Source organism: Notamacropus eugenii, chromosome 7, assembly GCF_028372415.1.
Source record: "Notamacropus eugenii isolate mMacEug1 chromosome 7, mMacEug1.pri_v2, whole genome shotgun sequence".
NCBI classification, from domain to species: domain Eukaryota; kingdom Metazoa; phylum Chordata; class Mammalia; order Diprotodontia; family Macropodidae; genus Notamacropus; species Notamacropus eugenii.
Genome location: NC_092878.1, coordinates 168,579,673 through 168,599,251, shown reverse-complemented (window position 1 = coordinate 168,599,251; position 19,579 = coordinate 168,579,673). Strand labels below are relative to the sequence as shown.

Sequence of the window (19,579 nt, the reverse complement as noted above, 5' to 3'; positions counted from 1 at the left end):
CAAAAACTCACTCACCTAAGAGCTTGTTATCCAGACCCACACCCTTCCCAGGGTCCCCCATCCCCACAGCAGGGACCAGGGGGGCAATGGGAACCTGGGGCCCAGCACACCCCACCCCTGCCCCCAGTTGCCTTTCTGCCCCAAGAAAGCCAGGAGCAGCCCTGAGCCCAAGCTCCCATGGCCAGGCACATCCTCCAACCTGGAAACTAGGAAGACAGGAGGTGTATACTGGGGGAGCAGACAGACAGAGAGACAGACACAGAAGGAGTCCCTCCAGAACTTAGGTGAGGACAGTTAGGATTCTGAGAGGCCAGGCTCACCTTCCACTTACACTCACGTCATGGAAGCTAATGGGGTGCTGGCACATTCCAGGCCTGGATTTTGTTAAGTCCACAATCCCCACCCCCCCACCATTAACAAAAGTCCCCACTGGGAATCCAACCAGAGTAAGAACTTGTAAACCAGAGTTGTACAAGCTTGAGAAATAGCTGTTGATAAATGCTGCTATCAGATGTGGTGGAAACCTAGGGCATCTGAGGGAAAAGCACAGAGGGCTGGCTTCTGAAAGTTCCACAAGACAAGGAAAACTCAAGACACGAGACCAAAGCCACTCTCTGAGTGACCAACCAGAAAATGCTCCAGAGCGTGCTGTGGCTCCCAGGGACCATCCAGATCCAAGACAAACTCTTCAGGCCAGCACTGGAAGTCCTAGCTAAGTCCAGTCAGGCTCCAGCCCCCCCCCCCCAGCTGGCTGGCCTTCCCCTCCAGGATGTCCCACTGTGGCCCCTCAAGGCCAGAGAGTGGTTACTCTTCTGTGTGACCCCCTCTCATCTCGCCTCTGGCAAACTCCTCTTCTTTCCTCTGGGCACAGCTTGGGTACCTTGTCACCTCCAAAGCTTTTTCTGATCTCCCCCTTCACCTAGTCTTGCCTCATATTCACCATGTATGTTCCCCACCCTGCCAATCATCTGTGAACCCTGAGGGCCAGGAGATCTACTGCTCCTCCTGGCAGCCCTAGGTCCATCTTGGGGCCTTGGATCGAGCAGGCACTCAGTACAGGTTTGCAGATAAGAATGCAGCTCTAAAAGCAAAGCCTGTCTGCAATCAGGCTAACGGAGGCTAATGACAGAGCAGGCCTGTGTCTGTGCTTCAGAGGTCACTGACAGTGAAGGGCTTATCATCAACCTTTGACCCTTCACTCTTGGCAGGCTCCAAGGAAGCTAAGTCAAACATTCTAGGAATCTGCTGCCTCTATGACCTGCCTCCATGCCCTCGATCGGCCCTGGCCCATCCAGCCCCCTTCTCAATGTCCACTGAAAGGCATGCTGTCCAGGTTGGCCAGGGCTCTGTTTCTCTGCTCTGTCAATGGATGCAGCCTTCACCAGACCAGAGAAGGGAGGCCCACCACAAGGTGCCCATCCTGAATTCAAGCAAGCATCAGAAAGGTCCTGCGTGTCCCAGATATGCTCAGCACCGCTTGCGGAGGTGCTGGATTCAGGGAAGGGTCCCCAGGGAAGCTGCTGGGATGCTTGTCTGGCCCTCCCCTCACGCCCACAAACGTACCACCTGGGCATTTAGTTAGCTGGTGCTGACGTAGTTCCTGCTCACTTAAAGGGGGTTCTGTAGAGAACACAGACTGCACGGCAGAACACAGCATGTTCCATACTGCTTTCTGGCCCTCCCTAAAGGTGAACTACAGAGCCACTTTGGGGCAAAAACACCAGCCTTGGATTCAACACTAGAGAACCTGGATTTAAATCCCACCTCTGAGGCTTAGCACCTAGTTTCCCTAGTGACCTTGGGCAACTCACTGCAACTCCGGAGGCCTCCATTTACTCACCTGTAAAATGAGGGGGTTGGAGGAGACAGCTCTAAGCTAGACCCCAGGCTCCAATGAGATCATTTTTGTAAAGATTTTGTAACCTTGAAGTACTCTGAGTGCTCGCTATTGAGAAGGCTACAATGTATCTATCATATATTTAATCCTCTCAACAACCTGGGAAGTACAGGCTATTATCACCATCCCCATTTTACAGCTGAGACTGAGGCAGACAGAGGTAAGGCTGAATTTGAACTTGGTTCTTCCTGGCTCCAGGCCAAGTACTCTATACACCACTGGCACCTTCCACCTGCCCCTTAAGGGGTGGGAAGTCAATAAATGCTAAGAATGTGAGAGCCAGGGGCCCAGGTATATCATCCGTGTGTCTTCTTCCCAGTAAAAGGACAGAGGGGCTGACAGGGCCAGTTTGGAAAACAAGCCGGGGGGGGGGGGGGGGGCCTCCAAGGAAGCCTCAAGGTGGGACAGCCCACCTTCCCTGCCTCGAGTCAACAGCTGTCTGTACCACAGGGCTGTCAGAGAGAACATGCCTCATCAATCCTTCATCTCCAGGAATCCAAGAAAAGCCACACTCGCCTCCGTGGAGCAGGCAGGACCCTGTCATGCCAGGACTACAAGAGTCAGGCTTGCTGCCTGGGAAACACGTCCCTATGTCCTAGAAAGGAGGTCCCAAAGGCCCAGCCAGTGCCCCTGCTGATCTTAAGCAAGGCAAGAGAAAGGAAAGCAAGATCTTGATGTGGTCACGGTCCCCAACAAATGTCTCCATCCAAACCACTCCTACAGAGACCTAGAATGCTCCAGGTTGGTCTACATCTGGGTGTGAGCAGGAGCAAAGAATCAAGGACATTCAGAGGTCGTCCTGGATCAATCAAGACTGGATTGTGGGAGGAGGAAGAGGAGATGAGGATGATAGAAGAGAAGGCAGGTCAGAAGCAAAATAAACTTCAGAGGAGGGATGGGGAAGGGGGGAGAGGGGGAGGGAGGGAGAGGGAGGGAGAGGGAGAGGGAGAGGGAGAGAGAGAGAGAGAGAGAGAGAGAGAGAGAGAGAGAGGGAGGGAGAGAAGGGGTGAGGGAAGGGAAGGGAAGAGAAGAGAGAAGGATAATTAGGAAAAAATAGGATGGAGGGAAATACACAGTAGTAATCAAAACTGTGAATGTGAATGGGATGAACTCACCCATAAAATGGAAAGGGGTGGCAAAATGAATTAGAAACCAGAATCCAACAATATGTTGTTTACAGAAGACACACTTGCAACAAAAAGACACACAGAGTCAAAATGAGAGACTAGAGCAAAATCTATTAAGCTTCAGGTGAGGTTAAAAAAAAGGGGGGGGGGAGCAATCGCAATCCAAAACATTATTGTTGTTTAGTCACTTTCAGTCACATCCATCTCTGTAACCCCTGTCATGGTGTCCTCAGCAAAGACGCTAAAGAGGCAAACAAGGTTAAGTGGCTTGCCCAGGGTCACACAGATAGTAAGTGTCTGAGTCTAATTTTGAGCTCAAGTCTTCGTGATTTCAGACTCAGCATTCTATCTACCGTGCCATCTAGCTGCCCAATATTAAACACATATGCAAAAAATGGCATAGCATCCAAATTATTAAAGGAAAAGTTAAATAAATTACAGGAGGAAATACAGAGTAAAACTATACTGGTGGGAACCTCAACTTTCCCCTCTCAGAACTAGATAAATCTAACCATAAAATAAATAAGAAAGTTAGGAAAATGAACAGAATTTTAGAAAAGTTAGATAAGATAGACCATCAATAAAAGAAAGAAAGAGTAGATCAACGAATTGAGTATGCAATTTTTAAAACTAGGGGAAAAAAAACAAAAAAAAAATTAAACACCAAATTAAAAAATGCTCAAAAATCAAAGGAGAGATTTAATAAAATTGAAAGTTGAAAAAAACATTGAATAAATAAAACAATAAGGCAGATAAACCATTGGATACTTCAACTTTTAAACAAGGGAAGAAAAACAAATGAACAGTATCAAAATGAAAAGGGTGAAGTCACCACCAATGAGGAGAAAATCAAAGAAATTGTTAGGAAATATTTTGCCCAATATATACCAATGAATATGACAATCTAAGTGTAATAGATCTACAAAAATACAAATTGCTCAGATTAACAGAAGAGGACATACTCAAATAACCACATCTTGGAAAAAGAAATGGAACAAGCCATCAGCGGTCTTCCTAAGAACAAGATGGACTAGATGGATTCAGAAGTGAATTGTACCAAACATTTAAAGAACAACTAATTTCAAATCTATATAACCTATTTGGAAAAATGGGCAAAGAAGGCGTCCTTCCAAATTCCTTCTGTGACACAAATATGATGCTGATACCTAAATGAGGAAAAAGCAAAAAGAGAGAAAGAAAACTAGAGACCAATTTCTGTAGAGAATACTAATACAAAAATTTTTAATAAAATACTAGCAAGGAGATTACAGCAAGATTTCCCAAAGATCATAAACCACGAGCAGGTGGGATTTATACCCAGAATGCAGGGCTGTTTCAACATTAGGAAAGCTATCAGCATAACTGAGCACGTCAACAACAAAACCAACAGAAATCATTAATTATCTCAATAGATGCAGAAGAAAAAAAGACTTGGGCAAAAGACAACACTTGTTCCTATTAAAAACACTGGAAAACTCAGAAATAAATGGAGCTTTCCTTAAAACGATAAGGAATATCTGTCTAAAAGCATCAGCATTCACTGTAACGGGGATAAGCTAGAAGCCTTCTCAATAAGACTGGGAGTGAAACAAGGACCTCCATTATTATCTCTGTTGTCCAATATTGTACCAGGAATGCCAGCTATAGCCATAAGAAATGGAAGGAATTAAAACAGGCAATGAGGAAATAAAATCACTATTCTTTGCAGACAATACGGTGTGCTTACAGAATCAACTGAAAAATACTTGAAACAGTTAGTAACTTCAGGAAAGTTCCAGGATACAAAATAAACTCATATAAAATATCAGCATTTTTGTATTTTGCCAACAAAGCCCAGCAGCAAGAGGTAGAAAAAGAAATGTTTAAAATAACTGCAGACAATTTTAAATACTTGAGAGCCAACCTGCCGAGACAAACCCAAGAAGGATATGAACACAATTAAAAACACTTTTCAGAGTCAGGTCTAAACAACTGGAAAAATATCAGTTGCTTATGGGTAGACAGTCAGATTATATATAGATATATACACACATATATGTATGTCTGTGTACACACATACACACACATATATATAAAGGGTCTGTATTGTCATGAGTATCCTGAACAGAAATTTCCCAAAGGTCAAACTCCTTCCTCCAGTCCTAAGCAGAAGTTCTTTTTGGCTGCCTGGCACACAGTAGGTGTTCAATTAATGCTTACTGACTGCTTCCCTGACACCATGTCCTTCCTTGCTCCTACCTGTACAGAACAATTCCTAGCAGTGTTACCTTTGAGTCTCCTCTTGGGAGGACTAGACCAGGCTGTCCTGCCCAGGTTTGGCAGTCAGCTGTGAGCTTCAGCAGACCCCTACATCTGGCCCACCTCATCATCCAGGGGCTATCTCACCGCCAGTGAAAGCTACAGAGCCACAGCCAGCACTTGGCCCCAGGCAGTCAGCCTGGGAACCTCCCCCATCTGTCCACAATACACCACACTGCCTTGGTTTCACAACGTCACCTCAAGCCTGGTGCCCACATTCCTGAGTTACCACAACCCACCCTGGGGCAAATAGAACAGGTTGACCCAGCATGCTTCTACCCCCTAGGAAACAAATCCAAATGAGTCTGCCTCTGTTTCAATTTCCTAAAACCCTAATTACTCACCATCATCCATGTCATTCAGGAAGAGACAACGCATCGGAGAGGGTTTAATGGGGCTGTGTTACTTAGTAGGGACTTTTAATAATTTAGAAGGCAAATGCAGACTTGAAATAATGACCTTTGACACTTTTTCCTACCTCCGTGGCTGCAAGGTCACGGATTAACCGTGCAAAGCATCAGTTCTGTACCAAAGGTCCTGCTTTCTAACTCCCTCCTACATACCCTCCCACACCAGAGAATTGCAGCCTTTCAGTCCTCACCATCCGGGATCCTCAATGGCCTTTAGACTTTCTTTGAATCTCTGGTGCTTAGTAAAGCACCTGGCACATAGTAGGTGTTTAATAAAAGCTTGGTGACTTGACTTGGAGGGGGCATTGGCCCTCTCAGGTTATTGAGATTCACTAACTTCTCTTGGCAAAACTGGAAAAGGGGAATGCTTCAGTCCTTATGACAAGACCGCCTTGTAAGGTAACAACATGAGGGCCGCTGGGGGAGGCCCAAGTCTCAAGCCCCAGCCCACAACAAGTTCAGAGGATCTTTGATCTCGGGCCAACAGAGTCCTGAAGGTCACCCAGGCCATTCTTCTCATTGTAGAGAGGGGGTGACTGCCTTCCAGAGAGGTTCAGGCCCTCCCAAGGCTCTTGTGAGAACCAAGTGAGATCACTGTACTTAGCACAGAACAGTCACTTAATAAATGCTTGTTCCCACCCTTATGGTCACATAGCTCACACATATCCAAGGCAGGATTTGAACCGAAGATCATGACCCAATGGCCAGTGGCATCTACTGTCCAGTACTGCAGAAGGATGGCAGGACCAGCTGTGAACCCAGGAAGTGCTCATCTAAGGGGGGGCAGGGATCTGACATCCCTCCAGGCAAGGAGTGATGGGGCAAAGAAGAGACATGGTGGAAAGTGGGGGAAGCGTTCTGAGGCAGTCTGAGGAGGCTGGCCAAGCAGGCTGGGGTCCCCCAATGAGCCTGTCCCAGGGAATGTTCCCCAGTCACTGACTGGCCTGAACAAAAGCCCCCCTGAGGACAGGCAGGGCCTGCTCAGTTCTTGTCTGTCTGTCCCCAGGGCTGAACCAGCCTCAGATAGGAAGAGTCACAAGCCATCTGGTCTAGCTTTGTTTTACAGATGAGGAAACTGAGACTCTCAGGGGGTGTCTCCCCTCCTCTCCCTTCCACAAGACATACAGGGGACAGTGAAACTTAAATGCAAATGAACAGCCCCTATTGCCCAGTGCCCAACGTGTGCTTTTGGTCCCTGACCAGCGACTGCCCTGCCAGAGGAACTCCTAGGTGAGGGAAAGCCCTCTACTGATGTAGCTCTGCACCCTCTTGGCAAGTTGAGATGCCAGTGAGTCATTCAGGGACTTGTCCAGGGACAGCAGAGAGGAAGAACCGGAGGCTGCGCCTGAAGGCGGGGCTTCATGTTTCCAGGTTGGTTCTCTGCCCACTGTGCCACACAGCCTCTCTCTCTGAATTAGGCTTAATGTCAGTCTTCGTCCTGGCTCTAATTTTCCCTGAAACACACCCATTTATTACATTTTTTTTTTAATTTAACTTTTAACATTTATTTTCACAACATTTTGGGTTACAAATTTTCTCCCCTTTTATCCCCTCCCCCCCCCCCAAACCCAAGCATTCTAATTGCCCCTGTGACCAATCTGCTCTCTCTTCTATCCTCCCTCTCTGCCCTTGTCTCCATCTTCTCTTTTGTCCTGTAGGGCCAGATAGCTTTCTTTACCCCTTAACCTGTATTTCTTATTTCCCAGTGGTAAGAACATTACATTTGATCCTAACACTTTGAGTTCCAACTTCTTTAGCTCCCTCCCTCCCCATCCCTTCCCTTTGGAAGGCAAGCAATTCAATATAGGCCAAATCTGTGTAGTTTGCAAAAGATTTCCATACTAGTTGTGTTGTATAGGACTAATTATATTTCCCTCCATCCTATCCTGTCCCCCATTACTTCTATTCTCTTATGATCCTTTCCCTCCCCATGAGTGTCGACCTCGGATTGCATTCTCCTCCCCATGCCCTCCCCTCCATCCTCCCCCCCACCCTGCTTGTGCCCCTGTCCCCCACTCTCCTGTATTATGAGATAGGTTTTCCTATCAAAATGAGTGTGCATTTTATTCTTTCCTTTAGTGGAATGTGATGAGAGTAGACCTCATGTTCTTCTCTTGCCTCCCCTCTTTATCCCTCCACTAATAAGTCTTTTGCTTGCCTCTTTTGTGAGAGATAATTTGCCCCATTCAACTTCTCCCTCTCTCCTCCTAATATTTCTCTCTCACTGCTTGATTTCATTTTTTTTTTTAAGATATGATCCCATCCTCTTCAATTCACTCTGTGCACTCTGTCTCTATGTATGTGTGCGTGTGTGCATGTGTGTGTGTGTGTATTCCCACCCAGTACCCAGATACTGAAATGTTTCAAGAGTTACAAATATTGTCTTTCCATGTAGGAATGTAAACAGTTCAACTTTAGTAAGTCCCTTATGACTTCTCTTTGCTGTTCACCTTTTCATGGTTCTCTTCATTCTTGTGTTAGAAAAGTCAAATTTTCTTTTCAGCTCTGGTCTTTTCATCAAGAAAATTTGAAAATCCTCTATTTCATTGAAAGACCATTTTTTCTCCTGAAGTATTATACTCAGTTTTGCTGGGTAGGTGATTCTTGGTTTTAGTCCTAGTTCCTTTGACTTCTGGAATATCCTATTCCATTCCCTTCGATCCCTTAATGTAGAGGGTGCTAGATCTTGTGTTATCCTGATTGTATTTCCACAATACTTCAATTGTTTCTTTCTAGCTGCTTGCAATATTTTCTCTTTCACGTGGGATTCTGGAATTTGGCCACAATGTTTCTAGGAGTTTCTCTTTTTGGATCTCTTTCATGCGGTGTTCTGCGGATTCCTTGAATATTTATTTTGCCCTCTGGTTCTAGAATCTCAGAGCAGTTTTCCTTGATAATTTCATGGAAGATGATGTCTAGGCTCTTCTCTTGATCATGGTTTTCAGGTAGTCCCAGAATTTTTACATTGTCTCTCCTGATTCTATTTTCCAGGTCAGTTGCTTTTCCAATAAGATATTTCACATTATCTTCCATTTTTCGAATCTTCACGCTATGTTCTGTGATATCTGTCTTTCTCATAAAGTCCTTAGCATCCATCTGTACCATTCCAGTTTTGAAAGATCTATTTTCTTCAGTGAGCTTTTGAATCTCCTTTTCCATTTGGCTAATTTTGCTTTTGAAAGCATTCTTCTCCTCATTGGCCTTTTGAACCTCTTTTGCCAATTGAGTTAGGCTAGTTTTCAAGGTGTTAATTTCTTCAACATTTTTTTGGTTCTCCTTTAGCAGGGAGCTGATCTGCCTTTCATGCTTCTCTTTCATCCCTCTCATTTCTCTTCCCAGTTTTTCCTCCACCTCTCCAACTTGACTTTCAAAATTCTTTTTGAGTTCTTCCATGACCTGAGCCCATTGGGTGGGCTGGGACACAGAATCCTTGGTTTCTGTGTCTTTGCCTGATGGTAAGCATTGTTCTTCCTCGTCAGAAAGGAAGGGAGGAGGTGTCTTTTCTCCGAGAAAGTACCCTTCAATAGTTTTATTTCTTTTCCCTTTTCTGGGCATTCTCCCCAGCCAGTGGCTTGACCTCTGAATATTCTCCTCACACCCACCTCGCCTCCTGGTCCTCCCAGCCAGCGTTTGGGGACTGAGATTCAAATGCTGCTTCCAGCCTTAGGGCTTTTGGCGGGGGCAGGGCTGCTATTCAGTGTGAGAATTAAGTTCAGGTGGTCAGGTCAGGGCAGGGCCGCCTCTCAGGCTCAGTTCCCTCAGGGGGTTTATGCACAGACCTTCCACAATGGATCCAGGCTCCCGCCCGCTTGGGGAGCCCCTGTCTGCAGCCGCCTCTCAGCTTCTATCTCCCGGGGGGGCCCGAGCCATGGGGGCACCCCACTCCCCTCTCGACCCGCCAAAGAGACTCTCTCACCGACCGTCCTCACCTGTGGGTGGAGGGGCTTGTGCCGCCACTGGAGATCCCGTCTCTGAAGCCTGCTCGGATCTGTACCTCTCGGAGCCGAGGCCGCCACAGGTCTGGGCTGGGCTCCGCGTCTGCAGCGCAATGGACCTTTTGCGAGAGGTTTGCAGTTCCCTCTGTGGGTGGAGGGACCCGCGTGGCCGCAGGAGATCCCGTCCCCGTAGCCCACTCGGATCTTTTCCTCACGGTGTCGCGGCCGCTGCAGGGCTGCACTCAGCTCCCAGTCCCGGCGCCCAGTCCACAGCGCGAAGGACCCCCCGCGAGAGGTTTGCAGGTCTCTCCGGAACAGAAATCTCCCTCGCTCCAATATTCCGTGGCGTCTGGGTGCAGAATTCACCGTGGGTTGGTCCCTTCTAGCCGTTCTGTGGGTTATGGGTTCGGAGCTATGTGTATGTGCGTCTTTCTACTCCGCCATCTTGGCTCCGCCCCTCATTATCCCCATTTATTACATTTAAAGGACACAGGAGGGGTTCTTAACCTAGTTTGGGCCCTGCCCCTGTGGGCAGGTGAGGCCGGTGGTCTGGATGCCTTCTCCAAATCACCTTTTTAAATGTCTGATAGAAATGCTAAATTGAGCTCAAAGGGACTGGAAAATAAAGCCAGAAGTTTTCCCCAAGGTCATGGCTGCCTGAGATCTACCCTGGACCTGGATGAAGGGCCCCTGCTAGGGGGAGGGGACACCACTGTGGTACAGCTGCTTCTCCCCAGAAGATCTCCATGACCCAGGCATGAACACCAAGGGAGAGCTGCAAGAAAGAGGACAAGAGGAGCCGTGCAGGGATGCTCAGGGCACTGAGCAGCAAAGATGGCCTAGCACCCCCCTCTGCTCACCCACAAGGGCACTGAGGTCCAGGCTGCCCAAGGTCACACAGGTCAAGAGCACAAGGAGCAGGATTTGAATCCAAGTCCCTTGGCTACAGGGTGAGTGATCTTTTCCATTGGGCCAAGGAGTGTCTCTCTGTGAGGCCAGACGGAGAAGCAGAGTGAAGCCCCAAAGGAAGGAGGAGGGGGAAAGGGGGAAGAGACAGGGGGGGAGTATAGGCAGCAGGTACCCCAAGGAAACCTCTGGCTCAGGGAAAGAGGTGAAGTTGTCACTAGTACCCTAGGAAGAGCAGGAGGAGGGGAGGGGGAGGGGAGAAAGAGAAGAAGGAAGGAGAAAGGGAGGGAAAAAGAGGAAGGAGGAAGGAGGAAAGAGGAAGGAAGACTGCTCAGGTAACCCTCTAAGGACACCCTCAGGCAGGCTCCTAAAGAACATCCATCCACCCGCTTCTCCTCCCCTGCCCACAGGAAACCCAGGCAGCTGACTAGGGCAAGGGCACCAGCTTTGGGCAAAAAGCTATCCAGAGCCTCTTGAAATGAAGGAGAATCAGAAAGCAGGTAGCCCCAGGTCCCTCCCAGAACTGCAGGAGAGCCCTACCTCTCCCTTACTAGCAGTGGTGGGACCTTGTCCGAGGGCCTGCCCTCTCTGGACTTCCTCAGTCTACTCCAGGATAAGGTAAGGGTGCTGACCAACATTGCTCCTGAGGTCCTTCCCACAGGGCCAAGCTAAAGGAGCTCCCCTTTCGGTGAAATGAAGCCCCAGAGACCCCCAGAGTCTGATCCCTCAGGGCTATTTGGAAGGTGAGCCTTCCTTCCCAAGTTGCCACTCCCCAAACTTAGAGGCCGCCCTGTCCTCACCCCCAGTGCTCTCCCTAGAAGAGGCGTTGAAGCTTTGCTTTTTACAAGCCATGAAACACTGTTCCGTTTGAAAAGGGGGACAGGACAGACCCAGGAGCACTTCCAGTGGTCCTGAGGGTTTGCAGCGGGGCAGTGAGGACACCAGTGGCTCTCTCCATGCCTGCTGCCAGCACCCCTGGCCTGGCAGTGCCCCTTGGCACCTGCATTCCCAAGGATCAGAGAGCAGAGGTGGAAGGGACCTCAGCAGCAGGCACCTAATCCCATGCTCCTCAAAGCAGCTGAGAAAGATGAGCCTCAAGGACTTGCCCAAGGTCACTTGGGCCTTTGAATCTCTCTGGCTCAGGATTCTCCCTCTGTTCCCCAGGGGCCATGGGCACCAGCCAGTGGGGGGAGAGTAGGATGAGCCTCTGTTGATGGGACCTCCCTGGGCACACGGACAGGGCCCTCTTCTCCCTCTCTCCACCCGCTCAGGTCAGGTGGCAGGGCATCTGTGCCCCCTGTCCCTAGAGCCAAGCAGCACTTGGGAGCACAGAAGGAAAGGAAAGAAGCCTTTATTAAGCACCTACTGCACTAGGAGATCCACTGATAACGCATTTGCTTCTCGGGAGAAGGTGGGGGAGAGGGAGGAGAAAGCAGAGAAAGGACGGGGGAGGATGAGAAAGGAGAGGAAGAGAAGGTGAGAGGAACAAAGAAGGGCAAGGACCACGAAGACACGGGGGGGGGGGGGGGCCAAGCAAAGGAGGAAGGGGAGGAGCCGCAGACTCTGTATGCCCTCCTTCCTTGGCACACTTACACTCACCCCTAGGGCCTCCCGCTGGAGTCCAAGTTCAAGTCCAAGGAGGGGTATCTCGATCCCAGGACAGAGGGGCTAGGGGGCAGCCTTGCTGGGTGACTGCCTCCTGGCTCAGCACTGGCCTGCTGCGCAGGCAGGTTGCCAGAGGGCTAGAGCCAGGAACACCCCACTCCCACAGAGGCCGCTGGTCCAAGGGAGCAGCAGCCCAGGCGCAGCGCAGCTAGCGCTGGGTCGTCTGCCTCGGGCTGAGCCTTCCCCCTCTCCCCCTGGGACCCTTCCTCGTGTTCAGCCCTGGCAGCTCCAAGCTGCCCCTAGCTGCTGGGCACCCCCACTCCTCTCCTCTCCTGGGCTGGCCCCAAAGGATGAGCCAGCAGCCCTGGGTGGCCCAGGAACTTCGGTGCCCTGCTGCACAGGCAGCTGGCAGAGCCTACCCCTTTCTCTTGGGCAGGGATCACTTCCCCAGCCCGCCCACACACCCTTAAACCCCTGCAGGTACTGCCCCTTTCATCTCTCTTGTCCCTAACAGCCAGCATACAGGAGGTACTCCACAGAGGCATTCTCATTGACTTTCAAAGCCTTTCCACTAGGTGACCCAGCTCAGGAATTTACATTTGATCCTTAGAGGTCACAGAGTAGTGTCTAATTTTATCTGGTACCAAAGTGTGCCTCACTGACATTGGTCATACTAGAACCCTGGGTTTTCTGGCCTGCTAGGGAAGGCCTGCTGACTGATGGCACTGAACCATGGGGACCTAACCAGATGATGGTTAGACCCACACTCTCATGATCCTCATTGACCACAGCTGAACTATCTACACTCACCTGCCAGCCCACCAACCCTTTCCAACAGGGAGCTCCAGCTTCCTTCTGCCCTGACCCATGCCCAGAACAGATGGGGGCCTTCCTGGTCACAGGCAGCAGGGACATGAAGATACCAAGCCCTCAGCCCAGTGCCCAGCATCTAGTAGGTGCTCGATAAATGCTGCTTCCCTCCCCTTCCCCTAGCACCCCAACCAAGGAGAGCTCAGTGGGTTGGCCAGCAGGTACCAGGCTTCCTCCCCATTCATCTCCAAAGATGAAAATAGCCCCTCGCTGCGCCCCTTCCCTCCCCCGCCCCCCACACACAGCAGAGCGGCTTCTGAATTCTTCATAATCCAATAACAAACCCTCAGATCAAACACCAGACCCAGGAAGCTGGGGAAACAGTGCATCCAATCACCTCCTCAGGTGAGTAAACAAAAAGCATTCTCTGGACTCGGAATTTCATAATCACTTCCTCCACTTCCATCCACTCGGAGGATTTTAAGTGCACCCACAAAGAAGGAAAAAGTACAAGAAACAAATAGATCAAACCCTGCTCACCCAGAGGCTAATGCCATGAAAATCACGAAAGTTAAAAATAGATACACAATATTTTTTAAAAGAGGAAACAGAAAAAATTCTTGAAAGGAGTCTTCTCTTAATCTGTTTCTATCAGGAGTCTAATCAGCATGTATTAAGGAATTAGGGTTCCATTGCCCCACCCACCCACTCCCGAGCTATCTTGTTAAGAAACGGAGCATAAAACCGAAATACTAGCAGCTGTCCACCCAGTTTCCTACGAAGCCATATCAGGAAAAACCATGTTCTAAAAAATGTAATATTTCTATTCCTGACATCAAAAAGGCAGCATAGGGTGGTGTGGAAAGTTACTGCAGTCTAGGAAACTGCCCTTGGTCCCCCTGTCCTGAAAGGTCATTCACAAAGGTACTGGGAAACCCTGAGCATCAAACAGAGGGCTTTCTTTCACTCCCGACCCATTCACCACCAACCCCAGGGATTGGCACCCTCCACAAAGCTCCCTGAACTTGTCCTAGGCCTAAGCCTGCTTGCTGGGTCCCTGGCACTCATCTGATCCCCCTCCACTATAGATCTGAATGTCCCCTGCCCTGGCACTTTGCCCAAGCTGGCACCCACCCTCCCATCCCTGCCCGAAGCTGCTGTCCCCCATCTCCCAAACAGGCCCCTCCACAATTGTAGGCAAGTAAGTCCCTAGGATTAAGTAAGAGAAGTAGAATCTCTCCTCCTGAGTGAACCATTCAAATACCTGAAGTCAGCTACCATGGGCCACCTGAGTCTTCTCTGAGCTCTCCAAGCTAAGCAGCCTCAGTCTTTTTAGAACTACAGGCCCTCCTGAGGCTCCTCCCCAGTCCTCCTCAAACTGTGATGCCCAGGACTGGCCACACTCCTGCTGGGGAGATCTGACCAGGACAGAGCTCTGCTTCTCTAAGGCAGCCTGAGGTGGTATCGGCTTTATTGGCTGCCCCAGAACACAGCTGGCTCCCATGGAGCAATCATTGAGCTTGCATTCCACTAAGACCCGTGGGCCCTTTTCTAAGCAAGTGCCATCTCAACCCAAGAGAGGCAACCATCTAAATTCTACAGCATCCTCTGCTGTAGAATCCTTAGCCCATCACAACTCTTCTTTCTACAAACCTCAGCCCTGGAGTCTTCCCAACATCTGTCTCCTACTCAAGAGCCACCGAATTCAGGCTTCCCACAGTGATGACCGAGGACATTACAAATTCACCTTCTCTCACCTCAGCTAGGCCTTCCCTGCAGCAAGGCAGTCCTTTTTTTAAATCTTAAATTTCATTCATTTATTTTTAGTTTTCAACGTTCTCTTTTGTAAGATTTTGAGTTCTATATTTCCACCCCTCCCCAAGAGAGCAAGCAATCTGACACAGGCTATATATGTACAATCATGTTAAACATATTTACACATTAATCATGTTTTGAAAAAAGAATTAGAACAAAAGGGAAAAAGGAAAAAGGAAAAAAAGGAAGAAAGCAAATAGACTGCTCCCATCTGCATGCAAATGCCACAATGTTTTCTCTGGATGTGACGGCATTTTCCATCTTGAGTCTTAGATCTGTGTAGGGATGAGAAGGGCTAAGTCTATCCAAAAAAGTCCTCACACACTGGCTGTTACTGTGTACAATGTCCTGGTTCTGCTCATTTCACTCAGCATCCGTTCACATGAATCTTTCCAGGTTTTTCCGATGTCCGACTGTCATTTCTTACAGCACGATAGTATTCCATTACATTTATAGACCACAACTTGTTCAGCCATTCCCCAGTGGATAGGCATCCCCTCAATTTCCAATTCTTGACCACCACAAAAAGCTGCTAGAAATATTTTTGTACATGTGGTTCCTTCTCCCATTTTTATGATCTCTTGGGGATACAGCCCTAGAAGTGGCACTGCTGAGTCAAAGAGTGTGCACAGTTTTATAGCCCTTTGGGCATAGTTCCTAATTGCTCTCCAGAATGGCTGGATTAGTTCACAATTCCACCAACAATGCATTAGTGTTTCAATTTTCCCACATCTTCTCCAGCATTTATCATTTTCCTGCTTTGTCATGTTAGCCAATCTGACAGGTGTGATGTGGTTCCTCAGTTGTTTTAATCTGCATTTCTCTAATCAATAGTGAGTTAGAGAATTGTTTTCATATGACTATAGATAGCTTGAGTTTCTTCTTCTGAAAACTGCCCGTTCATATGCTTTGACTAAGGAATGGCTTATTCCTATGAATCTGACTCAGTTCTCTACATATTTTAGAGATGAGACAAAGCAGTCCTTTCATTCCTCTCTAACTGGTTCCCTCTCTCACTCCCTGCAGAAGCTGTTCCAAACCTCTTCTCTTCCTCAAGCCTTCCACCGGAGCTCTCTCAGCTGAGGACCTCCCCTCTTATTTTACTAAGAAAACTGAGGACATTAGACAGGAGCTCTCCCTCTCTCTCCTCCCATTTGCTTCATGTCACTACTCCCCTGGCACGGACCGTTCTCCTCCTCTCCTCCAGAATCTGGCAAAGACACAGCTCTTCTCCTTGCCGGTCTTCTCAAGAAGGTTACACCAATGTTCACATTCTCCCATGTGCTCTCTCTCTGCCTCTGTCTCTCTCTCCCACTCCCCACAAATCTTCACCCTTTCCCTATCATTTCTTCCTTCCCTCCAGCCTTCAGACAAGTCCAATTCTCTTCCAGGCTTAAAAAACCCTCATTAGACCCTCCCACCCCTCAGGCCATCATCCTGTCTCTTCCCTTTCTCACTGGGACTCATTAAAAAAGTTAACCCAGACCTAACTTTCACTGGGTCCTTCCCTTCCACTCCTCAGACCCACCCCCCCCAATCTGGCTTCTGACCCCCAACCACTCCAAGTCCCCAGTGACTTCTCCATCACCATATCTGCCGGGCTTTTCTCCACGTCTCTGCTGCACACATCACTACTGCCCACTTTGGCTTCCACTCTAGGTTTGCTCCCTTGGCTGGGGAGCACCCAGCTTTCCCAGCCTCCCACCTGGCTGGATGCTCCCTCCCAGCTCTCCTCCCATCTGGCTGAGTGCTCCCTCTCTGCTCCTCTGCTGACTCATCTTCCAAATCGGACCAGCAACTGCAGGTGTTCCAGGGGGCTCTGACCTAGGCCCTCTCCTCCTCTCTTTCTACACTGTCTCATAACAACATCTTCAGCTCCCCGGGATTTAACCACCACCTCCAAGCAGATCAACATGGATCTCTCTCTCTAGCCATAGACTCCCACCTGAGCTTTCTCCCCCATTCTCCATGGCCTATCATCACTTGTCCTGGAACCACCTCCAACTCCACGTGTTCCAAACAGAGTTTGGTATCTTTCCCTAAAGCTGGCCCTTCTGCTGAAGGATTCTCACCCTGCCAGGTAGCACCGCTCTTTTGACCAGCACCCTGCTGGGCAGCACTACTCTTTGGACCAGCCAGGCTCTGCCTCAGCTCCCCACTCTCCCTCAGCCCATGTGTCCAATCCCTTCTGGGTCTGATGCCTTCTGTCCACTCATCCAACTCTGCTGAGCCCAGCCCTCATTGCCTCTAACCTACATCACTGCCACAGCCTCCCCTTGGGCCTCCCTGCCTCCAGTTCCCCCTCCACGCTGCTGCCAGGGTTTTGACTTAGAGCAGATACCGCCCCAACCTCCCTCCAGTTTCCTTCTCTGTGAGCCCTCCACAGCTTCTCCCCCTTCCCCCACATTCCACATGTGCCTTCGCCCAGGCCATCCTACACACTGGAATACACTCTGCCCTCCCCTCTACCTCAGTCTCTCTCTTCCTCCAAGATGCAACTTAAATACTACCTTCTGCATGAAATCCTTCCCGGTGCCCCCAGTGCCCAGTGCCCTACCCCCAGAATACCTTGTGCTTACCCACTGTGGAAATGTGTGTTTACCAACCTCTTCAAATGGGCCTGATTCTGTTGAGGGCATTGCCATCTTTCCAATTCTCGGGATTTACCATCTCAGTGTCAAACTCTACCTCTGGGTCCCATTAATGGCCTCCGCCTCTGAACCTTCTCTCTGATATGTCTGTCCCCTCCCACAGGCAGCCCCCTAGATCAGCCCCATTCATCAGCTCCACCCTATGCCACAGCTCCAGCCTTCTACTCTGTCCCGCTGCCTCCTACAGGAAGCCTGCCCTGACTTCAGGCTGTTAGTGTACTCGCTCTCACACTGGCCAGCATGTACTGGCCTGTGCAAATGTGGTTACCTCCCTCCCCCCACAATAACTACCAGTAGAATATAAGTTAGGGACGGGGCAGCAACTCCCTCAGTTTCAGCCCTGCACCTGGGCGTTTGGCACACAGTAGGCACTTATGTAGCTGCCTACCCACACCATTTGGGGAGAGGATGGTCCCTGAGGGATCCTGCTGCCTGGTCACTCAGGGCAGGAGTATAGCATCTCAACTGGAGAGGAGGTGAGGCAGGGGCAGAGATGCCAGGCAAGAAAGAATGAACTGGCCTGAACCAGGGCAGGGATAGCAGAGGGAAAGCTGTCTCTAGGATTGGCAATTAATTATATTATGGGAGGAAAGGTCAGAAGCCGGGAGTCTTTGAGAAGCTGGAGGAGAGATGGCTTTAAAGAGGTCTTAGGCATAGAGCCAGGAGGGACCTTAGAGGCCATCCATGAAGAGGCCACCCCCCGACACCTTTAAAGAGGAGGAAACTGAGGCTTGCCCTTTGAAGTGTCTAAGTCAGGATTCGATTCCAAGACCAGACCTGCCTTGATAAACTCAACCATCATTGTTTCTCCCATACACAAGGATGCCAAGATGTGCTAGTGGGCCCCAATGCAGCTGTGGCAGCGATTGCTGACCAGGGAGTAGGGAATGATCTCCCAGCTGGGGAGAGCTGCAGATATGGGGGCTGCCCACCCTCTCTGACAACATGGGCTGCTGTCCCACGGAAGGAAAATCCTTCCTTGGCAGAAAACCTGACCTGGCGTGCAGGACCTGGGGGCTCAGCTCTGTGCGGAGCATTCCTTAGGGGGAGCTGAAAGGCCCCAGGAGGGGCTGACTACCTGCCCCCTTTCCAAGCACAGACTTAAGGCACAGACCTGCAGGCTGGTGTGGGGGGCGGGGGAGGGAACCTTGGCCAGGGGCCTGCTGCTTGCTTCACTCACCCCACCATGTCTCAAGGAGAACCCTCGATCCACCCCCAAGGGCCAGACAGGGTCCAGGCCACCACCGCCTCTCCACCAGCAGGATCCCAGGCCTGAGCTGAGTCTGTGCCGGCCAGTGGCCCAGACTAGATCTCCTGGGACCCCTCCTTCGGCTCCTCCCAGAAAGCTCCGGCCAACAGAGACTTTGCTCAAAGGGCCCATTTGTCCGGTGCCTTCAAACAATGCTCTTCTGTGACATCAGGCAGCTTGCAAAAACAAGATGTGCCTTTCCCTTTCTGCTCCAGGGCCTCCTGGGGCTTCCTGCACCTTAGAAACATTGCAGTGGGCTCAGTTCTGGCCAAGAGACCCTGGCCCAGCCCCTGAGCCAGGAAAGCCTTGTGATGACCGACTCCTAGCTAACCTCCTCCTCTCTGGTGGGCAGAGTGTGGCAAAGGGCCCAGGACAGTAGCTCCTCTACCCCTTCCTCCCCCAGCCCCGCAGCACATACACACACTCAGCCAGCATAGCTATTTTTAGGCCTCAGGCCTCCAGAAGGCGGAGCTCTGCTGGACCCTGGGGCCCCCCTCCCTCTCCTTCTCCCTGCCTTCCCTTCACCACCCTGGCCCAGGGCAGGGCAGCAGGCAAGGGCAGCTGATGCCTCCTGAGCCCCTCCTGCACACAGTACCCTGCACACAGTTCAAAGGGAAGGCAAGTGTACTAGAGAAACACCAAGAAAGAATCCAGAGAAGGGAGAAACTGCCTCCCACCGAAACATCAGGACCAAAAGGACCATCGAGCTGAGTAGGGTCGCTCCTGGCCCACACCAGCCATCAACCAGCTTCACTGCCATGCTCCACATGCCCACCTCCAGGGCCCCTCCCTCCTTCCTCAGGAACAAGGACCCCAGGGACCTTCAAAGGCTGCAAAGTGCCCTGATCGGAGCCTCAGGACAGTCACTGAAAGAGG

General features: G+C 50.1%; 1 protein-coding gene across 2 annotated transcripts in view; it reads right to left on the bottom strand.

Moving 5' to 3' along the window:
• Positions 1-19,579, bottom strand: part of MTUS1 (microtubule associated scaffold protein 1) — a 106,962-nt gene that overhangs the window by 73,957 nt on the left and 13,426 nt on the right. Inside the window, exon 1 of one of the 2 annotated variants that reach the window (XM_072625605.1) lies at positions 18,635-19,047. The exons of the other annotated variant lie outside the window; for it this stretch is intronic. The gene's annotated coding sequence lies outside the window, so the exon portion shown is untranslated. Of the gene's footprint in view, positions 1-18,634; positions 19,048-19,579 lie in introns of those variants that run through there. 2 annotated transcript variants of the gene reach the window in all.